The sequence below is a fragment of the Phocoena phocoena genome, chromosome 1, assembly GCF_963924675.1.
Source record: "Phocoena phocoena chromosome 1, mPhoPho1.1, whole genome shotgun sequence".
NCBI classification, from domain to species: Eukaryota; Metazoa; Chordata; class Mammalia; order Artiodactyla; family Phocoenidae; genus Phocoena; species Phocoena phocoena.
The window spans coordinates 108,044,085-108,064,599 of NC_089219.1; the positions used below are offsets into that span (position 1 = coordinate 108,044,085).

Consider the following 20,515-nt stretch of genomic DNA (forward strand, 5'->3'; position numbering starts at 1 on the left):
CCTGACATAACTAAGGGGAAGGACAACAGAGGGACATTGTGGGCATTCCACAGAGATATTCTATTGCATATGTTCGAAAGCTCAACATTCAATATTTTTAAAATCCTCCAAGAACTGGAATTGTTTTCTCTGCTGACCTAGTCAACAGGGTCCAGAGAAGACTGCCCAGAATGACCTCTTTGATAACGTCCTGCCAAGCAACTTATCCAAAGAGAAGAATCTTGCTTATCCCAGAGGTTTTTTCCTTCTCCCCTTTTCTCTTTTATTTATAAATTTTGCTTATACTTTTAATTTGATGAAAACAATCTAATGCCTGTCCTTCGTCCTATAAAAAGGGGAATAAGTGTTTCTATGTTATTCCTTGTCAGTTTTTTGGCTGTGACTGTAAAAGTTAGCCCACCTAAGACACATCGTGGGAGCCAACAGAATCCTGCCCCCCTACAGGTTCCTGTTTCAGTCCTGGACCCTTAGAGTTATTAGCTCATGTTTCCTCTGTTCTGTTAAATCTCATGTGCAGAAATTGAGTATTTTGGCTTCTTCATACTGTGTGCTTTCTGGACAAGGATTTTTTTTCTCTCTCTCTCTCTCTTTCTCTCTCTCATTTGTGCATCACTAATTTCTCCTCTCAGTGCGGGATTCTGGTTTTAATTTTAGGAAGTGAACTTCTGGGGATAATCCCTGTTGGGTGGTGGTTGACAGGGATCTATTCCCTGTTAGGTAGAAGATGACAGCTAATCTGGACCATGAGTCTTTCTTTTCTGATACTTGTCCTGAGGATTCTGGTATTTTCTGCTATGTGACACTGCAGCAGTGAGAAGCTGTCCACCTCTTGTCTTTCCTCTATTTGGTAAAAACCGCATGGGCCAAGGCAATCCTTGTCAATAACTGCAAAAGTGTAGGAGCTACAATAAGGATGATCTTAATATGCAATGGTTCCCTCATATGGAGCTCCACATTAATAAAGGGGAGTAATACAGGAAGAATATTGAATTTTTAGCATGGAATACGCAGCTTTCTTTCATTGGTATACTCAAGTCTCTGAATAACTGAAAAAATTCAAACAAATGTCCTTTAGGGATTACTGAAATCAGACTACAGGAAGCAGAGGAAAGACATTTATATCATTACAAACAAGCAACAAAGTCAGCAACATGAGCACGTGTGACAACCCTGCAAGTCAAGATTTAAACCTTCCAGAACTGTAAGCCAGTTCAGTCCTTAGTACAGATGGATGTCGAGCAATGACGTCATGCATGGATACATACCCTGGAGACTCAAAAGCATATCACAGAAGTACTCCGATTTTCATTAATGAGCTTCCTTCAGGTACCTAATGTGGCTGAATTATTTCATTTTGTTTCCCTCACTGTCAGTTGCTGTTAATACATATCGTTGCCTCTGCTTTCACGTTGAATAATGCCCACTAGTTTGATGAAATTTTTTCCCTTTAAATATATTTTCTCAGAAATAAAACAATATACTTTCTCTTCCTTGGGAGAGAATAGACAAATCAGTTGTCCAAAAGTTTAAATTAATTAAAAATTAATTCCCCAATTAATTTCAGAATAGTAACAATCACTTACATAAATATAAATTAAGAAAATTAAGAATTACAGGGGAAAATACATTAGTACTTATGCTTTCAATGTGGTATTTATATAAGGAAAAATTTTGTTGTTGAATTGGTGACAAGGAACAATAACAGATTTAGCTGTAGATTAAATTAATGGTCTTGATTACTTGGAAGAACAGTGAGAAATGAAGTGAAATTGATTACAAAGGTGACCCTTAATACTTTTTAGCAATTTAAATAATTTATACATTTTATATATAATGGCATTTAAAATGTTTATGTCATGTGGTGTGTTTTTATCGAGGTTATTCACAAAACTTAGATTGGTTTAATAATTTTGCTCTAAAAACAACTATATATATTTTTTCAGATTATCTTATAATGTAGAAAATAATGGTGGTATAACATTGTGGTATGTAAGTCTTGGCTTTATTTTGTCTTGAACATCTAAGTTAAGTTGGACTTCCTCAATTTCTTAAACTGGTTGTACCGGTTAAATAAGCAAACATATTCACTAAGATTTCAACGTCTAATCATTTAAATTTATCTGTTGAAGTATATTAAATATACTAGTCAAGTACATTAAATATACTAATACCTTTAAAGAGGAATGACTACTTGTAATTCTAGAAACCAGACGACTCAATTATTCCGCTTACAATTTCTGGTAAATATTTTTAGGTGTCATCTAATATGTGATTCCATATATACGAACATATGATTCCAACATTCTCATGTTCCAACATATGTCAGCTTAAATTACAAGTTCAAGAGTTAACTTTAATCCTTTGACTAACATTAAATTTATTTAATTAACGAATCATCTTTGTTGGCCTGGAAATTCTCTCTGTCTTTGTCTTCCCTTTTGCCCTAATTTCCTGATAGGTTGGCTGACAACAGCGCTTTCGTTGGGGAATGCTGTTGTTTTCTGGGTTCACATATATTTCTATATTTTGTAGGTTTGTGGCTGGTTCTGTGGCTATTCTTATGTGATCCCTTGACAAAAGTTCAGTAGAGGGCTTGTGTTTTCACTGCTCTGACACGGCAGAATCATAACCTTAATGCACACTGCACAGCTTCTGAAACCTTCTCAAAGCGCCTCCTTGCTTCTCGTTACACATTCACTTTTTGCATGGCCCTTGCTTTTTATCACAGCAAGCACCAAAATCCAGCTTTGCAAAGAAATGATATCATTTAAAAGAATACTCTAATGTTGGCAGATTTTACTATGGAAATTACACCTCAATAAAGCTTACTTTTAACAAAAGAGGACAAACAAAACCAAACATTGACAGGATGGAGAGCGCTGGAAATTCTTATTCATTTCTGGAACGGGTATAAAAAAGTTCAACAGGTTGGAAAAAAGTTTGGCAGCATCAACTGAGGGTCATACATACACAGTTATATGCTGTGTCCCAGAAATCGTACTTTTAGCTGTGCTACACCTTTGACCTGTGCTCTCCAATATGATAGGTACCAGCCACATGTAGCTACTGACCACTTGAAAGTTGCTAGGGACACAGTTTGCAATGATAATAGTTTGATGCAGTAAGTCTCCTAAAGCATTAAAATAGATTAAACTTGAAAATTCAAAATTCCTTGTGACAGGTTTGAAAACTAATAAAGGGAAACGTCACTCAAATGAAGTCAGGAGACCAGAAGTGGGAGCTCTCATGGGGTACCACTCAAGTCCAAAGACAGGAAGTATCGTCAATTACAGACCCAAACAGAAGGAACATCAATAGGACAGAATCATCGATTACAGTCCCCAACAGAAAAACATGCACGTTGCATCTCCTGCAAGAAATCAGCAGCTTGGCAATGAAAAACCTTCATCACCCTGAACTTTCACTTTTCTCCAATGGGCTTGGGTTCACAACAACCTCCCTCAGCTCCCTCCTCTTTCTCTGTAAAGTAAGGTTCCTTCCTGTCCTTTGTTTGTGGGACTTACCTATGGCTTTTGCTATAGCTTGCTTGTCCTGAATTGCAATTCTTCCGCTATTCCTGAATAAACACTTTTTGCTGGGATAAAAACCCCCAACTTTTATATATTTATAAATTTTTTACATTTATTTTGCTTCTTTGTTTTTGGCTGCGTTGGGTCTCCGTTACTGGGCGAGGGCTTTCTCTAGTTGCAGTGATTGGGGCCTACTCTTCGTCATGGTGTCTTCTCTTGTTGCGGAGCCTGTGCTCTCGGCGCGCAGGTGTCAGTAGTTGTGGCATGAGGGCTCAGTAGTTGTGGCTCACGGGCTCTAGAGCGTAGGCCCAGTATCTGGGCTGCACGGGCTTAGCTGCTTCTCAACACGTGGGATCTTCCCGGACCAGGGCTCGACCCAGTGTCCCCTGCCTTCGCAGGCGGACTCTTAACCAATGCGCAACCAGGGAAGCCCCCAAAAGTACTATTTTTAAAGTCAACACTGGCATTATTCTGCTGGAATGAGGTGCCCTAGAAAAATGTGTATGTTCACCAAAAGTCACAAAAAAATGTTCATACCTTTTCAGGATATCCTCAACTGGAAACAACTGAAATGTCCAACAGTAGAAATCTATGGAGAGTTATATTCTTACAAGGAATACACACAGAGACAAAGAACTACGTGAAAAATAGGGTTAAATTTCATAGACATAATGTGGAGTGAAAGAAGTCAGACCCATGCCCCTCCAGGCCCCCAGCCCCAGTGCATGCCCTGTGATCTGATTTATGTGAAAGTAACAGGCAGAGAGGTTGGGAGGGGTATGTGCGTGATTACTCTGAACTCTTGCATGGGAAGAGTCATGAGGAAGCCTTTGTGCTCTGGTAATTTTCCACACCTTAGTTATACAGGTTGCTCCATCAGTTATTCACGTTGGTGTACACTGGTAATGGTGTGGGAACTGTACACTCTTTGTACTTTATGCATATTATGCCTCAGTTTTTAAAAGTTTAATTCCACTTGGTTATTGTTAAAGTGACGTTGATACTTTTTCTTCGGCTTTGTCCTGCTCTAAGAGGAAACGTAAGTTCAAAGTACTTACTGGGATATTTTTGTTGTCCTCAGATTTTTGGCTTCCCTTCAGTATCGGATGTCTGAGTACTTACTTATATGTTGCTCACAGCCATGACCCTAAGCTGACATTCCACCGTTCATACTGCGGCAAAGAGAGAAGCAAGTGTTCATGATCAAATCTTGCTCTGTTAAGAACCAATATGTCAAGGAAGGGGGAGGGTATATGAAATTGAGGAATTCTGATGAGGAAAGTAGTTCAATTAGGCTGAAGTAACTCACAGGTGCCAAAGGGAGGACACTGGCAGGTCGTACACAATGAAAAGCCGCCACATTCACGTCACCACTAAACGCTGAAGAATATTTGGAGCATCCACACATACCCAAAAGCGTTTACCTGATTAGTTCGGAACGTCACTAGATTAACCCGTCCAGACTAGGTGTTTGATGGCTTTCCGCTATCTGTTCCTCAAGGAAAGGGAAAACTCCCCTTTCTCAGGCTTTGTGTGTGTGTGTGTGTGTGAGTGTGCGTCTGTGTGTGTGTGTGTGTGTTTGTGTGTTCCCTCTCTTGTCACTTCTGGCTCTTTTATAAATCCTGTCTTTTTTAATGACAACATCCTAATAATTGTCTCCCATTTTTATTAGGAACCATGTGAGCTAACTCATTCAAAGTCTCTTTACTGCTTGAAGTAAGCCAGAAAGAGGAAAAGAAATATCGTATATTAACGCATATATGTGGAACCTCGAAAAACGGTTCAGATGAACCGGTTTGCAGGGCAGAAAGAGAGACGCAGCTGTAGAGAACAAACATACGGACATCAACGCAGGGAAAGTGGGACAGGGGTTCGTGGTGGTGGGGTGAATTGGGAGATTGGGATTGACATATATACATTAATATGTATAAAATTACTAATAAGAACCTGCTGTATAAAAAATAAACAAAATTCAAAACTAATCTCTTTACTACTAATGTTGAAGTATGATTTTCATATTCACATCTGTATACACTATATTGGGAGCTTTGAAATGTATTCTTGGGTGGAGACTGCCATGGAAAGGGAAAGTTTAGGCCTTCAATTGTTGGAAGATAGGTCCTTCGTAGTCTTTAAATACTTTCCAGTTAGTATGTGTTTAACAAGCTCATCGTCATTCTCTCTGCTTCTAACGTCGTGGCTTCTCCAAAGGTCTGTTTCCACTTCCTCCTCTTCTTCATTTCATTAATTAGTTTGGGGAGTTTTGTAGGCCTACCTTTCAATCTTCTTTTCCTTTTGAAATCTTGGAGGTTGAACAAGGAAGGGATGCAAATCTCAGTGAAGTTTTCTCAGTTACCCGTGAGCGTGGTGGCCAAGGGGAAGGGCTCTGGAGGCAAAGTGCCTGGGTCTGACTGCTGGCTCTCACTGTCACGGGGGTGAGACCCTGAAAAGGTTAGCTCAGCTTTTCAGTGCCTCGGTGTTCTCATCTGCAATAAGGGGTGGTAAAGTCCTACACTATCTTCCAGGGTTTTTATGTGGACTTAGTAAGTTATTCCACAGTAAAGCACTGAGGAATAGTGCTGGTCACTCAGTAAAGCTCGAGAAAGCTGCTATTACCCTTATTGTGAAGTCTTTTATTTCCCCTTCTAACTGTACCACTGCTGACCTTCAACATTCCCCAGAGTAAATTACGATTGTTTAAATGTTTAGCTGACCTCTTCTCCCTCATATTAGTGACCTGCATCTGGAAAACTGGTTGGTTTGGATGGTCATCTAACTGGTGATCTAAAGGCAGTGGGGCACTGGATCCAGCTTCATCAGATTCTTGGACCCTGGGGAGGTATGACGATTGTTTAGCTCATGGTAGACAATCTCTTGCACATGTTTCTATGGCAAGAGTTTTTCGTAGATAGTCAGACATACCCTTAAGTATTATAAGAAAAGTGCAAGTATGTCCCAGTGACATGTCTCTTTGGTTGTTGTTGTTTGAAGAAATCAAAGGAAGAAAATAGAATTTACCTGGAAGTTGTACATTTCCTCCTTCAGTTATGACGGGGTGTTTGTAGCAAGCTATAGCATTCACCCTGAAAACGACTAAGTCAAGTGTGGATTAAAGGAATTCTGTTTGAAGCCTTTGGAGAAATGCAGCTGGGGCCCACAGGATCAGCTCCAGAGAGAGAGAAGCTCACTGGAATGAACCTAATTCTCTACCTTTTCCCCTTAGACCCAAAGGGCACTTGCGCGAACCCCCGGCTCCCGCGGCTTCTGGGAGCTGAGGAGTCAGCGGGGGCGACCCCTGCACTCGCGGGCGTAGCTGTGGATCCGAGCATTGTGCGATCGGTGCGGGAGTCCAGAGCCCGACTATGGGAGGCTCGGGGGGTCCTCCCTTCGGGGCAGGCTCGGAACCCTAAAAGCAGGGCCTCTTGGAAGCCGCAGACTCCTTGCCTGAGAGATCTTGGGGCTTCAAGGTTCATTCTTCAGTTTAAAAAGTTGGCGACTAGGATAGTGGTGGCAGGAACTACGGATTTCAGGGGTGTGCCACTAAGTTGTAGCACCTGCCGTGTTTCCGTAGTGTAGCGGTTATCACGTTCGCCTCACACGCGAAAGGTCCCCGGTTCGAAACCGGGCGGAAACACACGTTCTTCCTTTCTGAAACTTTTACCTTCCCTTTCAAAAAAGCAAAACGGGCGAAAGGCAGGGGCTGAGGCAGCGGGCGCAGCTGCATTTTCCATCCCCAAGGTACAGGCCAGGAGTTCCGTTGCTGCCTGAGAGCCTGCTCAGCGCTAGGAGCCAGCCCTCCTTTCTCCGCTCTGAGTCACTGCGGAGTCCAGGCCACAGCCAGCTGACCCAAGTGCGCAAAGGACAAGGCTGACCGGCTCATTTTTACAACCGGAAATCCCCTCACCTCCTAAGCAGGCGCCTAAATCTCATGCACATGTACACGCGAGTTATGTCTCTGGAAACCAAAGAGTTCATCCCTGGCTTGGCTTCACACAAGTTCATCCCTTCACTCTTGGCTTTCCCCCACCTCGGCACACTTAACGCAACAGTTTGATTTGCGTGACGGAACAAAAGAGACCGAACCCAGCTGTGCACTGGGGACTCGAGCCAAAGACACGGAAATGAACAATGTCAGGCTCCACGAACTGAGCTGGTCGCGGAGGGAAGGAGCCCGTACCGGTGCCGTTAACCAGGGGAGCCCCCAGAGCCAGGGCAGACATCAGGAAGTGGACGGATCCGCCCATCACCTGCTGACATCGCAGTTGGCACCTGACTCAAGAGAAAACCGAGGTTCAGAAAGAGAGCATGACCTTGGCTCGGCAGCACACAGCACTGAAGCTAGACCAGGACGGACCTTGTGTCCTGTCTCAGAGCCCACAGCGTCGCCCAGGACTGCAGATGTGAAGGGTGATGAGCAGCCGGGCAAGGGCTGGGAGCCTTGCACAGCAGCATTGAGCCCTGGGCTTCTAGGAAATCTCCGTTCCTGCTCTCCGGGTATCTGAAGTGTAATCTTTACTTTTACAATTTTCATTTGTAGATGCTAAGTCTAAACTCCTCAGTGGTTCCCTGGTGGCCTAGTGGCTAGGGTTCGGCGCTTTCACAGCTGCGCCCCGGGTTCGATTCCCCATCAGGGAAGTTTCCCCCCCCCCCCCTTTTTTTCCACTTCAGCATCTCCACTGGCAGGAGTCTTCCTCTTCCTGCCCCTACCAGAGCTGTGTTTTACTTCAAGGTTCAGGTGCAGAAGAGCTTCTGCACCGAGTCCCCAAATGCCGGTGAGTCCCGGCCTCAGGGTCCTTGACATCGCGCAGGCTGGAGGAGGTGAAATGTAATGAATAGCCTGGGCTGGCCAGCTTTCGCCTCGGCTCTTTTCTCCCTGCATGTTACAAACCCGAAGACTTACTTACAGAGTTTTCATCCCAAGAGCATCGGGGACTCGAGTTCCAAAATTTCATTAAAAACCAAAACCCAAACCCTTTGAAACATACAAAAATGTTGCAAGAGTATTAACATCGTATATTCTATACGTAAGTGCACAGTAAACACTTTCTCACGTTGGGTTTCTCACTCTCTCTCCGTATATAAGAATGGCGACACCACTTGAGAGTTCCTTGCAGACATCTCCACTCAAGATTGCTCCTTTCGTTTGGCGTGTCTCTCAAAGCCAGCTTCTGCGGGACTTGTCCTCCAAGACCAGGGGAAGCCTTTGTCCTCGCGGGGACGCCCCCTTGCCCTTTCAGGAACCTGAAATCTGTTCTCTTCAGGCTGTAGAGAAGCTTCAGGAGGAGTTTTATTCAGCTCCCCCCGAAGTGCAGGCAGGAGACGTTCTGTGCTAGTAGGAATCCCCCCGCACCGGCTGCCCTCCGGTCTCCTCCCGGTTGCCTTGGCGGGCAGTGGGGTCTTGGGTCAGCCTGAGCGCTGGAACCGCCTACCTCGGGAAAGGCCCTTCGGGGAAGTGCAGCTGCCCCTTGGCTGTTGCCTGGATCTCTGTGCCCTGCAGGGAGCATAAAGAGTTCTGACAGGACACAAAGGTGACGAATCCTTCCCTGTAGTGAGTGGGAGGATGAGAGGAGCAGATGGGAAATGAATGCGTCAAAGGCAGGGGGAGTATTCTCAAGTGCTTGTCACAATTGTCTGCAAGGGTGGCTGCCCTATGATAATAGTGCTTAGTGTTGTCTTTTCCTGACCTTGACCCAGTCTCAGGTCCAGTGTGATTAACTGCTCTAAACCGTCCGTTCTTCCGAGGCTTTGGAAGTGGTACCATTTTCCTGCGAGAAAGGTGGCACACCCTGGGAATTAGTAAGTGTCTACTCCATAGAGAGTCCAGAAGAGTCACGTGCTGCTGTCTCTGTGGCGCAGTGGGTTAGCGCGTTCAGCTGTGAATCCTGAAAGTTGGTGGTTCTAGCCCACCCAAGGACGGTGGGAGAGGTTTTAGAACCCATTCAGCGTTTTCCGTGTGGATTACCATTCCCGGTGATCCATGCTGATTATTACCTGTACATCTGCTCCCACAAAGTTTACCAAACTGCGTTCGGGGTCCTGTCCACCTCACGACTGCTGCCAGTCTTGGGCCACACTCCCCTTCCCAGCTCTATTGTCTGTCGTCTCTATTGGACTCTATACTTGCCTAACTTACGGCCTCCTGAAAGAGATCCAGGAATCCACGGTCTGGTGGGATAGTCTTTATTTGGCCAAGTCTATAGACTTGGACAAGAAAGTTATATTTTATGTGTCTTAAACTTTTCATCTGTGAACGTTAGTATTTGTTCTATGAATGATGTCAGCAGTGAACCCATCATCATAATTCTCCTCTGCATTGTTTCTGATAAAGGCCTTTCTTCCATGGTTGTGTATTACTTGGTTTCATGGTTTCACGATGACGAATATGCTGCAACCGTCATTATCGTACACACACCTCTGACCACTCGTGCAGGTGTTTCCATAGCGTAGGGATCTGGAAGTGCAAGTGCTACCTTTAGGGTTTCTATGCTTCTAATGTTGGTAAATCCTTCAGATTTTCCTCCCACAGAAGTGGGACCGAAGCATATGCCATTTTATTTTCCAGTCTTTCAATGTCCCTTTCTTCATTTACTTGCCAACACAGCAATCTTTGTATACATCTCTCTATGATAGTCTAACTAATAAAGGGAGCAGTGCCCTCCCGACATAAGTAAGGGGAAGGACAACAGAGGGACATTGTGGGCATTACACAGAGATATTCTATTGCATAGGTTCGAAAGCTCAACATTCAATATTTTTTAAATCCTCCAAGAACTGGAATTGTTTTCTCTGCTGACCTAGTCAACAAGGTCCAGAGAAGACTGCCCAGAATGACCTCTTTGGTAACGTCCTGCCAAGCAACTTATCCCAAGAGAAGAATCTCGCTGATCCCAGAGGTTTTTCCCTTCTCCCCTTTCCTCTTTTATTTATAAATTTTGCTTATACTTTTAATTTGATGAAAACAATCGAATGCCTGTCCTTCCTCCTATAAAATGGGAAATTAGCATGGGAATAATTGTTTCTATGTTATTCCTTGTCAGTTTTTTGTTTGTTTGTTTGCTTCTGTGTTTTTTGGCTGTGACTATAAAACTTAGCCCATCTAAGATACATCGTGGGAGCCAACAGAATCCTGCCCCACACAGGTTCCTGCTTCAGACCTGGACCCTTAGTGTTATTAGCTCATGTTTTCTCTGTTCTGTTAAATCTCATGTGCAGAAATTGAGCATTTTGGCTTTTTCATACTGTGTGGTTTCTGGACAAGGATTTTCTCTCTCTCCGTCTCATTTGTGCATCACTAATTTCTCCTCTCAGTGCGGGATTCTGGTTTTAATTTTAGGAAGTGAACTTCTGGGGATAATTCCTGTTTGATGGTGGTTGATAGGGATCCATTCGCTGTTAGGTAGAAGATGACAGCTAATGTGGACCATGAGTCTTTTTTGTCTGATGCCTGTCCTGAGGATTCTGGTATTTCCTGCTATGTGACACCGCAGCAGTGAGAAGCTGTCCATCTCTTGTCTTTCCACTATTTGGGAAAAACCGCGTGGGTCAAGGCAATCCTTGTCAATAACTGTGAAAGTGTAGGAGCTACAATAAGGATGATCTTAATATGCAATGTTTCCCTCATAAGGAGCTCCACAGTAATAAGGGGATTAATACAGGAAGAATATTGAATTTTTAGCGTGGAATACGCAGCTTTCTTTTCATTGGTATACTCAAGTTTCTAAATAACTGAAAAAATTCAAACAAATGTCCTTTAGAGATTGCTTATATCACACTACAGAAAGCAGAGGAAAGACACATCATTACAAACAAACAGCAAAGTCAGCAACATGAGCACTTGTGGCAACCGTACAAGTCAAGATTTAAACCTTCCAGAACTGTAAGCCAGTTCAGTCCTTAATACAGATGGATGAGGAGCAATGACGTCTGACTTATTTCATTTTGTTTCCCTCACTGTCACTTGCTGTTAATACATATCGTTGCCTCTGCTTTCACCTTACATAATGCCCACTAGTTTTATGAATTTTTTCCCCTTTAAATATATTTTCTCAGAAACAAAACAATATGCTTTCTCTTCCTTGGGAGAGAATAGACAAATTGGGCCTCTAAAAATTTAAATTAATTAAAAATTAATTCTGCAATTAATTTCAGAAAAGTAATAATCACTTATATAAATTTAAAATAAGAAAATTAAGAATTTCTGGGAAAAATGCATTATTACTTATGCTTTCAATGTGGTATTTATATAAGGAAAAATTTTGTTGTTGAATTTGTGACAAGAAACAAAAACAGATTTAGCTGTAGATTAAATTAATGGTCTTGATTACTTGGAAGAACAGTGAGAAATGAAATGAAAATTTTTACAAAGATGACCCTTAATACTTTTAAGTAATTTAAATAATTTATACATTTTATATATAATGACATTTAAAAGGTTTATGTCCTGTGGTGTGTTTTTATCGAGGTTACTCAGAAAACTTAGATTGGTTTAATAATTTTGGTCTAAAAACGACTATATATATATTTTCAGATTATCTTATAATGTAGAAAATAATGGTGGTATAACATTCTGGTATGTAAGTCTTGGCTTTATTTTGGTTTGAACATCTGAGTTAAGTTGGACTTCCTCAATTTCTTATACTGGCTGTACCGGTTAAATAAGCAAACATATTCAGTAAGATTTCAACATCTAATCATTTAAATTTATCTGTTGAAGTATATTAAATATACTAGTCAAGTACACTCAATATACTAATATCTTTAAAGAGGAATGAATACTTGTAATTCTAGAAACCAGATGAATCAATTATTCCGCTTACAATTACTGGTAAATATTTTTAGGTATCATCTAATATGTGATTCCATATATACGAGTATATGATTCCAACATTCTCATGTTCCAACATGTGTCAGCTTAAATTACAAATTCAAGAAGAAGAAGCATAAATAGGAAAGAATCATCGATTACAGGCCCCAACAGAAAAACATGCACGTTGCATCTCCTGCAAGAAATCAGCAACTTGGCAATGAGAAACTGTGATCACCCTGAACTTTCACTTTTCTCCAATGGGCTTGGGTTCACAACAACCTCCCTCAGCTTCCTCCTCTTTCTCTGTAAAGTAAGGTTCCTTCCTGTCCTTTGTTTGTGGGACTTGCCTATGGCTTTTGCTATAGCTTGCTTGTCCTGAACTGCAATTCTTCCACTATTCCTGAATAAACACTTTTTGCTGGAGAACAACAAAACACAACCCCCCCACACAACTTTTATATATTTTTATATTTATAAAGTTTTTATATTTAGTTTGCTTATTTGTTTTTGGCTGTGATGCGTCTTCATTGCTGGGCGAGGGCTTTCTCTAGTTGCAGTGGTTGGGGCTACTCTTCATCGTGGTGGCTTCTCTTGTTGTGGAGCATGGGATCTCGGCGCGCAGGCATCAGTAGTTGTTGCATGAGGGCTCAGTTGTTGTGGCTCACGGGCTCTAGAGCGTAGGCTCAGTAGCTGGGGTGCACGGGCTTAGTTGTTACACAACACGTGGGATCTTCCCGGACCAGGGCTCGACGCCGTGTCCCCTGCCTTGGCAGGCGGATTCTTAACGAATGCGCAACCAGGGAAGCCCCCAAAAGTACTATTTTTAAAGTCAACACTGGCATTATTCTGCTGGAATGGGGTGCCCTAGAAAAATGTGTATGTCCACCAAAAGTCACAAAAAAAATATTCATACCATTTCAGAATATCCTCAAGTGGAAACAACTGAAATGTCCAACAGTAGAAAAGTATGTAGTGTTATATTCTTACAAGGACTACACAGAGAGACAAAGAAGTACGTGAAAAATAGGGTTAAATTTCATAGACATAATGTTGAGTGAAAGAAGTCAGACCCATGCCCCTCCAGGCCCCCAAACCGAGTGCATGGCCTGTGTTCCAATTTATGTGAAAGTAACAGGCAGAGAGGTAGGGAGGGGTATGTGTGTGATTCCTCTGAGCTCTTGCATGGGAAGAGTCATGAGGAAGGCTTTTGTGCTCTGATAATTTTCCACACCTTAGTTATTCAGGTTGCTCCATCGGTTATTCACGTTGGTGTACACTGGTAATGGTGTGGGAACTGTACACTCTTTGTACTTTATGCATATTATGCCTCAGTTTTTAAAAGTTTAATTCCACTTGGTTATTGTTAAAGTGATGTTGATACTTTTTCTTCGGCTTTGTCCTGGGCTAGGAGGAAAAGTAAGTTCAAAGTACTTACTGGGATATTTTTGTTGTCCTCAGATTTTTGGCTTCCCTTCAGTATCGGATGTCTGAGTACTTACTTATATGTTGCTCACAGCCATGACCCTAAGCTGACATTCCACCGTTCATACTGCGGCAAAGAGAGAAGCAAGTGTTCACGAACAAATCTTGCTCTGTTAAGAACCAATATGTCAAGGAAGGGGGAGGGTATATGAAATTGAGGAATTCTGATGAGGAAAGTAGTTCAATTAGGCTGAAGTAACTCACAGGTGCCAAAGGGAGGACACTGGCAGGTCGTACACAAAGAAAAGCCGCCACATTCACGTCACCACTAAACGCTGAAGAATATTTGTAGCATCCACACTTAGCCAAAAGCGTTTACCTGATTAGTTCGGAACGTCACTAGATTAACCTGTCCAGACTAGGTGTTTGATGGCTTTCCGCTATCTGTTCCTCAAGGAAAGGGAAAACTCCCCTTTCTCAGGCTTTGTGTGTGTGTGTGTGAGTGTGTGTCTGTGTGTGTGTGTGTGTGTGTTTGTGTGTTCCCTCTCTTGTCACTTCTGGCTCTTTTATAAATCCTGTCTTTTTTAATGACAACATCCTAATAACTGTCTCCCATTTTTATTAGGAACCATGTGAGCTAACTCATTCAAAGTCTCTTTACTGCTTGAAGTAAGCCAGAAAGAGGAAAAGAAATATCGTATATTAACGCATATATGTGGAACCTCGAAAAATGGTTCAGATGAACCGGTTTGAGACACAGAAAGAGAGACACAGCTGCAGAGAACAAACATACAACACCAATGCGGGGAAAGTGGCAAAGGGGTTCGTGGTGGTGGGGTGAATTGGGAGATTGGGATTGACATATATAAACTAACATATATAAAATTACTAATAAGCAACTGCTGTATAAAAAATAAAAATTCAAAAATAATCTCTTTACTACTAATGTTAAAGTATGATTTTCATATTCACATCTGTATACACTATATTGGGAGCTTTGAAATGTATTCTTGGGTGGAGACTGCCATGGAAAGGGAAAGTTTAGGCCTTCAATTGTTGGAAGATAGGTCCTTCTTAGTCTTTAAATAGTTTCCAGTTAGTATGTTTTAACATGCTCATCGTCATTCTCTCTGCGTCTAATGTCGTGGCTTCTCCAAAGGTCCTGTTTCCTCTTTCTCCTCTTCTTCTTCTTCATTTCATTAATTAGTTTGGGGAGTTTTGTAGGCCTACCTTTCAATCTTCTTTTCCTTTTGATATCTTGGAGGTTGATCAAGGAAGGGATGCAAATCTCAGTGAAGTTTTCTCAGCTACCCGAGAGCATGGTGGCCAAGGGGAAGGGCTCTGGAGGCAAAGTGCCTGGGTCTGAGTGCTGGCTCTCACTGTCACGGGGGTGAGACCCCAAAAAGGTTAGCTCAGCTTTTCAGTGCCTCGGTGTTCTCATCTGCAACAAGGGGTGGTAAAGTCCTACACTATCTTCCAGGGTTTTTATGTGGACTTAGTAAGTTATTCCACAGTAAAGCACTGAGGAATAGTGCTGGTCACTCAGTAAAGCTCGAGAAAGCTGCTATTATCCTCATTATGAAGTCTTTTATTTCCCCTTCTAACTGTACCACTGCTGACCTTCAACATTCCCCAGAATAAATTATGATTGTTTAAATGTTTAGCTGACCTCTTCTCCCTCATATTAGTGACCTGCATCTGGAAAACTGGTTGGTTTGGATGGTCATCTAACTGGTGATCTAAAGGCAGTGGGGCACTGGATCCAGCTTCATCAGATTCTTGGACCCTGGGCAGGCATGACGATTGTTTAGCTCATGGTAGACAATCTCTTGCACTTGTATCTATAGCAAGAGCTTTTCACAGATAGTCAGACATACCTTAAGTATTATAAGAAAAGTGCAAGTATGTCCCAGTGACATGTCTCTTTGGTTGTTGTTGTTTGAAGAAATCAAAGGAAGAAAATAGAATTTACCTGGAAGTTGTACATTTCCTCCTTCAGTTATGACAGGGTGTTTGTAGCAAGCTGGCATTCACCCTGAAAACGACTAAGTCAAGTGTGGATTAAAGGAATTCTGTTTGAAGGCTTTGGAGAAATGCAGCTGGGACCCACAGGATCAGCTCCAGAGAGAGAGAAGCTCACTGGAATGAACCTAATTCTCTACCTTTTCCCCTTAGGCCCAAAGGGCACTTGCGCGAACCCCCGGCTCCCGCGGCTTCTGGGAGCTGAGGAGTCAGCGGGGGCGACCCCTGCACTCGGGGGCATAGCTGTGGATCCGAGGACTCTGCGGTCCGTGAGGGAGCCCAAAGGCCGTCTGTGGGAGGCTCGGGGGGTCCTCCCTTCGGGGCAGGCTCGGAACCCTAAAACTAGGGCCTCTCGGAAGTCGCAGACTCCTTGCCTGAGAGATCTTGGGGCTTCAAGGTTCATTCTTCAGTTTAAAAGGTTGGCGACTAGGACGGTAGTGGCAGGACCTACGGATTTCAGGAGCGTGTCACTCAGCTGTAGCACCTGCCGTGTTTCCGTAGTGTAGCGGTTATCACGTTCGCTTCACACGCGAAAGGTCCCCGGTTCGAAACCGGGCGGAAACACACGTTCTTCCTTTCTGAAACTCTTACCTTCCCTTTTAAAAAAGCAAAACGGGCGAAAGGCAGGGGCTGAGGCAGCGGGCGCAGCTGCATTTTCCATCCCCAAGGTACAGGCCAGGAGTTCCGTTGCTGCCTGAGAGCCTGCTCAGCGCTAGGAGCCAGCCCTCCTTTCTCCGCTCTGAGTCACTGCGGAGTCCAGGCCACAGCCAGCTGACCCAAGTGCGCAAAGGACAAGGCTGACTTCGGCTCATTTTTACATCCGGAAATCCCCTCACCTCCTAAGCAGGCGCCTAAATCTCTTGCACATGTTCACGCGAGTTATGTCTCTGGAAACCAAGGAGTTCATCCCTGGCTTGGCTTCACACAAGTTCATCCCTTCACACTTGGCTTTCCCCTACCTCGGCACACTTACGCAACAGTTTGATTTGCGTGATGGAACAAAAGAGACCGAACCCAGCTGTGCACCGGGGACTCGAGCCAAAGACACGGAAATGAACAATGTCAGGCTCCACGAACTGAGCTGGTCGCGGAGGGGGAAGGAGCCCGTACCGGTGCCGTTAACCAGGAGAAGCCCCAGAGCCAGGGCAGACATCAGGAAGTGGACGGATCCGCCCATCACCTGCTGACATCGCAGTCGGCACCTGACTCAAGAGAAAACCGAGGTTCAGAAAGAGAGCATGACCTTGGCTCGGCAGCACACAGCACTGAAGCTAGACCAGGACGGACCTTGTGTCCTGTCTCAGAGCCCACAGCGTCGCCCAGGACTGCAGATGTGAAGGGTGATGAGCAGCCGGGCAAGGGCTGGGAGCCTTGCACAGCTGCATTGAGCCCTGGGCTTCTGGGAAATCTCCGTTCCTGCTCTCCTGGTCTCTGAAGTGTAATCTTTACTTTTACAATTTTCATCTGGAGACGCGAAGTCGAGGCTCCTCAATGGTTCCCTGGTGGTCTAGTGGCTAGGATTCCGCGTTTTTACCGCCGCGGCCCAGGTTCGATTCCCAGTCAGGGAAGCCTTTTTTCTGTTTCTTTTTTTTTTTTTTTCCTTTTTTTCCCCTTCAGCATCTCCACTGGCTGGAGTCTTCCTCTTCCTGCCCCGACCAGAGCTGTGTTTTGTTTCAAGGTTCAGGTGCAGAAGAGCTTCTGCACCGAGTCCCCAAATGCCGGTGAGTCCCGGCCTCAGGGTCCTTGACATCGCGCAGGCTGGAGGAGGTGAGATGAAATGAACAGCCTGGGCTGGCCAGCTCTCGCCTTGGCTCTTTTCTCCCTGTATGTTACAAACCCGGAGACTTATTTACAGAGTTTTCATCCCAAGAGCATCGGGGACTCGAGTTCCAAAAATTCATTAAAAACATAAACCAAAACCCTTTGAAACATACAAAACAGTTGCAAGAGTAATAACATCGTATATTCTATACGTAAGTGCACAGTTAACATTTTCCCACGTTGGGTTTCTCACTCTCTCTCCGTATATAAGAATGGCGACACCACTTGAGAGTTCCTTGCAGACATCTCCACTCAAGATTGCTCCTTTCGTTTGGCGTGTCTCTCAAAGCCAGCTTCTGTGGGACTTGTCCTCCAAGACCAGGGGAAGCCTTTGTCCTCGCGGGGACGCCCCCTTGCCCTTTCAGGAACCTGGAATCTGTTCTCTTCAGGCTGTAGAGAAGCTTTAGGCCGTGTTTTATTCGGCTCTCCCCCAAGTGCAGGCCAGGCACGCTCTGTGCTAGTAGGAATCCCCCCGCACCGGTTGCCCTCCGGACTCCTGCCGGTTGCCTTGGCGGGCAGTGGGGTCTTGGGTCAGCCTGAGCGCTGGAACCGCCTACCTCGGGAAAGGCCCTTCAGGGAAGTGCAGCTGCCCCTTTGGCTCTTGCCTGGCTCTCGGTGCCCTGCAGGGAACGTAAAGTTTTCTGACATAACACAAAGGTGAAAAATCCTTCCTTGTGGTGGGAGGAAGAGAAGACCAGATGGGAAATGAGTCAAAGGGAGGGGGAGTATTCTCAAGAGCTTTCCAGAATTGCCTGCATGGGCACTGTTAGGTGGTTGTCTGCCCTATGATAATAATGCTTAATCGTGTCTTGTCCTGGCCTTGACCCAGTCCCAGGTCCAGTCTGAATCCAAGCTCAGAGGCCTCTCGGTTTACTGTACATATTCCATTGTGCCTTCCTCCAAAGTGAGGTAGTGATCCAACTTCTATTTCCAGGATCGCAGTGGATAGTAACCATGGTTTTTTTTTTTTTCCTCGAACTTTCTGTTTTCCTGAAATGTACCTCAGGAAAAGAAAAAAGGTTTCGCTTTAGATAAATTAGTGCTCTCCACGCTAGGTACAAGAAAACAAACTCAGGTTGATAATTAGGATGAATCTCGAATACTTTTAACACTCTAGAAAATTCTAATAATTGATGTATAATTGCATAGAAAATATTTATGTCCTATCATACTTCCAGAGAGAACTGCTTGTAGGCATCAGAGTGGTTTAATAATTTTGGTCTAAAATCTACTTTATGTTGTCTTCCAGATTTTCTAACAATGTGGAAAATATGGGTGGCACAGTATTCTAGTTTGTATAAGTCTTGGATTTAGTTTCTATTCAAAATCCTGATGAAAGTGAACTCCCTAAATTTCCTGTATTGGTTTTAGTATTCCTTAAGCAAACTTTAATTCCAATAAATATTTATGTTTTCAAAATTTTAAATTATGTGTTCCACTCTACTCAATATTGTGTAATGACATATATGGGGAGAGAATCTAATAAAGAGTGGATATATGTATATGTATAACTGATTCATTTTGCTGTACACCTGAAACTAACACAACATTGTAAGTCAACTATACTCCAATAAAAGTTTAAAAAAATTATGTTCCAGTATGTTAAATATACCATATAATATCTTTTTTTTTTTGGTACGTGGGCCTCTCACTGTTGTGGCCTCTTCCGTTGCGGAGCACAGGCTCTGGACGCACAGGCTCAGGGGCGATGGCTCATGGGCCTAGTCGCTCTGCGGCATGTGGGATCTTCCTGGACCGGGGCACAAACCCGTGTCCCCTGCATCGGCAGGCAGACTCTCAACCACTGCACCACCAGGGAAGCCCCTCATATAATATCTTTTAAACGAAGATTAACTCTTATAATTCTAGAAATCATAGTGACTTAATTATTCCACTTACAATTTTGGGGTAAATGTTTTTAGGTATCATCTAATATGTGATTCCAACTTCCATTTCTGTGTTACAATTCAGCTCAATTTGCGATTTTAAGATCTATCATTATCTTTAAGTTCTTTGACTGATACTAAATCGGGTTAATTAATGTGTAATCTTTGCCTGGACAATTTCTAATTAAGGTAGAAATAACAAAACACTGTTTTAATATGCTGCCTCATATTTTTATAGATTATAGAGTGGCCATAGGTTAACAGATTAAGATGTGTGGGAAACTTTAGGAGATGTTGGTGAATGTAGCCATCATGTCACTTGAAGAAGTGTAAAACACATGGACTGTCTAAGCCAGGAAGTAAGGACCTGTTGTTTACCTGAGGTCCTTGTTTATTTTTTTAAAAATCCTGATTCTTGGTTACTTGCCTTCTAGATCTGAAGTCACCCATTTTCCCCTGTGCTATGCATCTCTTATTTCACTCACTGCTGGTGCCCTTAGGCTCTGGAAGGTGGATAAGCCTGGGAAAAACATGACGGGGTTTGGTCCCGCTGTGATTCTTATTTTGGATGACTCCAGATGTGGAGTCATCCAGATATGGATGCAGTAGGGGCAGGGACCTTGAGTTTGCTCCTGATGCAGCATCTCTCCTGGAGAAGGGTCTGGTACCGTAAGCACCTAATAAGTGCTTGCTGATTGAAGGCATCCTAATGCAAGGTCCTGGAAAGCTGAAGAGGAGGAGAAGAAAGTGGGTAAGATCCACAGCTGCCTAGAGTATAAGGGACAGAGAGAGACAGATAGGCAAACACTCAAAGAGAGAGACAGGGAAATATCCTAGAACTTAGAAACATCCTAGATTTTGTATGTGAAAACCAAAGAGCTCTTGTTTGCTCATGAGATTCAACAGAAGAATCAATGGAAGTTGAACCAATAACTTTAAGGATCCAGGTTTGCACAAGAGGCATTATTGGGTGCAGAATTCTGTACGTTGCAACAATCTGTCTCAAATGGGATAATTTTTGCATAAAT

At 43.4% G+C, this 20,515-nt stretch overlaps 2 non-coding genes across 2 annotated transcripts; both read left to right on the forward strand.

Moving 5' to 3' along the window:
• The first annotated feature begins 7,091 nt into the window (after positions 1-7,091).
• Positions 7,092-7,164, forward strand: TRNAV-CAC (transfer RNA valine (anticodon CAC)). The gene has a single exon. It is a non-coding gene; the product is annotated as a tRNA-Val (tRNA).
• Positions 7,165-16,271: 9,107 nt separating this feature from the next.
• On the forward strand, positions 16,272-16,344 carry TRNAV-CAC (transfer RNA valine (anticodon CAC)). Its single transcript has one exon. It is a non-coding gene; the product is annotated as a tRNA-Val (tRNA).
• The last annotated feature ends 4,171 nt before the right edge of the window (positions 16,345-20,515 follow it).